Source organism: Furipterus horrens, unplaced genomic scaffold (genome assembly GCF_987537825.1).
Source record: "Furipterus horrens unplaced genomic scaffold, mFurHor1.1.pri manual_scaffold_7, whole genome shotgun sequence".
Lineage (NCBI taxonomy): Eukaryota > Metazoa > Chordata > Mammalia > Chiroptera > Furipteridae > Furipterus > Furipterus horrens.
This window is the reverse complement of record NW_028327177.1, coordinates 129414973-129419724: the sequence shown is the minus strand read 5'-3', so window position 1 is coordinate 129419724 and position 4752 is coordinate 129414973. Positions and strand designations below refer to the sequence as shown.

The window sequence follows — 4752 nt, the reverse complement described above, 5'->3', positions numbered from 1 at the left end:
AAATGGAAATGCTAGAACTAAAAAAGTATCTATCACAATTGATTGTAATAGTTGAATTGATAGACCTAACAGAAGGAAAGGATTAGTGCACATGAAGGCAGATTAATAGAGATTATACAAGCTGAAAACAAATGGAGAATAAGGATGGAAAACTGAAAAGAACATCTGAGACCTTCAGAGAATATCAAATTATATAAGTATTGTAGGAATCTTAGATAATGACCTTGAATTTCCCTAAATTGATAAAATATAACAACCCACAGTTACCCCAAGCTAGATAAATTTAAAATAAACCATAGGAAAACACAGTCAACATTCAAAAAAACAGAAGATAGAGGGAACTTGCAAAATTAACCTGAAGAAAAAGATGCATTACTTACAGAATAATGGCAAATTCCTGAACAGAAATAATGTATATAATGTATATATCTATACACACATATGTTCTTTAAAAGATGATTGGCCATTGAAAACAGTAATAAAAGGTATTGTGGGATAATGTGTAGAAGTAACTTATATGATGATGAGAGCACAAAGACTAGGAGAAAAGGTTAAATACAATTAGACTGTAAGTTTTCTAAATTATTCATAAGGTAGTTTAACATTTTACTGTCGATAGCTAAAGAAAATTCTTGTAAGACCTGTTTTATTCCCAACTCACATATACACATATGGACAATTTCATACTGACCAACATCTCTGGTATTTTGCAGGCAGGATCATGCCTCTGGGGCAATGAGAAGAGTATAGGAGTATTGGTTCATGATATGAGCAGAAGAGCCCTTTACAGCAGAGCTTCCTGTTGCTCAGCAGTGAGGAAGGATCTGTCACCTCAGCCACGAAGAGGCTACCATTTCTCCCAGTGACCACGTTTTATCGGTGTGGAAAAGCTCTGGTCTGTCATTTTGTTCCCTTACTTTCCCTGTCTCCCTCCCACTACTGGTCTGTTCTTGTTGTGAGTCACTGGCATATATATTTTCTTATTGTAAGTTGTTTATTGTAAGATAATTTACAAATATCATGCTGTCTTTATTAATTAAACAATGCACCAATAATTTCTGCCTACCAGGACTGCCGTAAGCTAAAATCAAAACCAGCTGGCTGAATTTACCTTCTTTACCCCTTGTCTGAGGATGAAACCTGATTTTCATTAATCCAGAGCTACAGCTCCAGAGATGATGATTTCAATCAACTCCTTTGTGTTGACAGCTTGGCGGGTGTGGTTGAAGGTCAAAGTCCATTTGTCCATCATCTCAGAGGCATTCTTTCTCCCATTATCCATGGCCACGATCCTGGCACTTTGTTCACTCGGGGTGGATTTCTTCAGAGAATAGTACAGGATGTGAGCCAGATTGTATTCCTGGTAATTCTGCAGTACATCAGCATCGCTGTCATCATAGATACACATGCTCTCAGCACTTGCAATGGTATTAAGAGAAAAGATGAGCTTTTCTTCTGTCTTGTGGGAGATGACAGACCTGAATCAATTAAAGACATAGATCCTTCATCAAATTCATATCCAGAATTTAGTAGTTCCAGGGCTATTACTGTTGAATCTCCTAAAGTGGGGAGTTTACTTCCCACTCATTTGAATGTCACCAGAAACAGGTCAGAATGAGACCTATGAAATACATCCCTAATTTTATCACCAATTACAACAATCTTAACTTCTTTCCTGGCTCCTGTGAATGTAGCCACCTCACTTTTCATCTGTCTATAGCAACCGAGGAATGGTCAGCACCACAGAGCCCTCTATCTGAGGACACACTGATAAGGAGGTGTTTCTTCTTGTCTTCTGGCACCTTAACAGTGGCCTTTTCACACAGAACCAAAGATTCTGTTCTATATACTTAAGCTGGTTTCAGCTCCCTCTCAACTCGGGCATATTTAGCTGTTCCTGTTTTCATAGACTTGGTAATTTTCTGGATGTTATTGATTGACTTCAGTCACCTGGTGATATCTTTCCAAGTTGCCATATTTTGAACTTGGATCCATTGTGGCTGCATAGTCCAGACCACGATCCGGATGACACCTACCCAAGAAAACGTGGTGATACTGGCCCTACTGAAGGTTGATCAGACAGGCCTCACTGAGCATGTTGGCTTATGCTCTGAGTAGAACATTCTAAGGGGCCCCTGTAGTCTGCTGGGGCCAGTAGGGCCCTGACAACCGTAGGATGTTTTGGTAACCCCTGATGTCATAGAGGGCTTGGTGATGGCTACAGAGCTTGGCCCCAGGCCATCCTGGAAATGCTGGGCAGGCTGAGGGCCCCGCTTGAAGGTGTGAGTCCTAGTCCAGCTCTTGGTCATGCTACCTGCTGCCTGAGAGATGGTGGTATATGGTATAGACTTTCTTGTAGGTAAAGTCAACTTTTAAATGTAGGGGGAAAGAGCTTGGCCTAACTTATTCTGCTCTAGATATTTAAAAAGTAAAATTTCTGAGCTCAGGAATATTAAGGGAGATTATGAAGCACTGGAGTGCTTTTTGAAGGGGGCCAGCCTTGAGACCAAGGTATGAGAAATGCCAAGCATGGCCTGGAGGCAAATAATAATAATAAAAAAACACTTTAAGCTTTCTTCTTGAGGTTAAGATAGACTTGTCAGTAATAAAATGGAGGAAAGAGAAATCTAAATGACCAAAATGAGCATCACAAGGATGCTCAGTCACTAGCAGATGAATCAGAAGCCATTCAATTCCAAGTTCTATTAGAAGGATGAGGAACACTCAATGACACCATTGAAGAAAGATGTGGATGAACTTGCCCATCCTCAGGAGAGCAGAAAACTACTTTCATAAGATACTGCAGGATAAAAAGAGTGAAAAATGCAATGAACAGAAAAAAATGGTTGAATACTCCAAAGCAGCAGTTCTCCAAGTTATTGATGTCAGGACTCTTACATTCTTAGAAATTATTAAGGACCCCAAGGGGATTTTGTTTACATAGGTTATATCTAGTGATATTTACCGTATCAGAAATTAAAATGGAGAAAATTTAATAATAATATTTATTCATAATTGTATTAATCATAATGATTAATAATATAATTACTTATTATAAACTCCTCACATTAAAAATAAATAACAAATTTTAATGAGAAATTGCCAGATTTTCCTCAAGTCATCCCTAAAAATTAGTGAAAAGACTGACATTATTTTATAGATTTGTAAATTTTTAGAAGATCTAACTTAATAGAAGATAGCTGCATTCAATGTGTTGTAGTATGTTGCTATAATTCATACATATGAAGAAAATTCTGTCTTACACAAATATGTAGTTGGAAAAGGGAGAAGTATGTTAATAGCCTTTTTTAGATAATTGTGGACATTCTTTGTTACTATACTAAAACCTGACCATTGTTTATTAAAGTGTAGTTGCAATGTGGAATCTGACATCATATCAATAAGATTTCCATACTCTGTTACAGTAACATTCATTGGTCTAGCTTGTACTTTATATAGACCTTTCCCCTATGCATGATTTTGTTACATCATGTATTGGTCACTTGAAAAATACTGGTTTACTGAATTATTCAGATCTTTCAAATGGTGACATATTTCATTATAAAATATAAAAATATTATGTCTGTTAATGAGACCACTAATTCAATTCGAAAAGCTTTAAGTATTTGGGAAGATATCAAGCTCCTGGTGACAAGTACAATTTTTCCCATATCCTAATATTCACTAGACAACTAGAATTTTACCATTGGCAAAAAATACTGTCAGTTGTGTTCTTTGAAATTACAGGCTTAGTTTGTTTGTTTTCAAAAAATTGTCTGCCAAATACTTAAGTCTGTACAATTTGTTAGTTCTTCTTTCAAGAATATTGGGTTTTATGGAAAAAGTGGCTAGTTCAGTTTGCAGCTCAACAAATTGCACACAAGCTTTCCACTTAGATAATCATCATAGCTCAGTATGAAGCTGAAGGGTTTTATTTGTACCTTCCATTTTGTTATTCAAGATATTAGAATGACATATATCGAAGGTCAAGTTTTAATGAAAATTGAACAACACTTTGATGACCAGTCAATATGAACTTTGAGGAAACTAATTGATGTCATCAAGAAAATGCTTTCTTATAAGCTTTTGAAGAAGAAAGTATCCAACTATATATTTAAGTAGCTGGAAAACAAAAGCAACAATCACTAACTGATTATATAGCACAATCCTACAAACAAACAATCAAACATGCATTATTGGAATTAGAAAATGTAAAGATCAAGTGAGGTTCAAAAGCTTCAGTATATACTTAAAGACTGAGCTGTGTCAAGAGAAGAATAAGAAACCTTCCAGGAAATTTTCCCGTAGAGGAAGAAGAATAATTTAGATTGAGGAAAAAAAGTTTCAAAGCAGATAAAAACATGATCCAGGCTGTGAAGAGCTGGGTGCCAAAACTAAAACAAAACACCAAACCAAACCGAAAATCAAGCCAAACCTCTAGGAGAAGAAGTGGAAGGACTTATTATTTGTCCTTTGAAAAGCCAGCTTATTGCTCTCAATTACAGAAAATCACGCAGAGGACCAAAATTAACTGCAGAAACCTGTAACATTTGAGATTTTAGAAAAGGATTCTCAAGGCCTTGATGATCCAAGCAAGCGCAGCATTCAGTCAAGGCCCTAGAGGAAGAGGGAATCCTCTGGATCAGCAGATCATCTAAACCAGCTGGGATGGTTTAGAGATTCAGGGCTCAATGTTGCCCAGCATCGCCAGATGTGACCAGATGTCATCTCCATGGGATCTAGAGCTCAGGA

General features: G+C 36.9%; 1 pseudogene; it reads right to left on the bottom strand.

The window, feature by feature from the left end:
* Positions 1–1150: 1150 nt before the first annotated feature.
* LOC150005215 (ATP synthase F(1) complex subunit gamma, mitochondrial pseudogene) lies at positions 1151–2039 on the bottom strand (annotated as a pseudogene).
* Positions 2040–4752: the final 2713 nt, after the last annotated feature.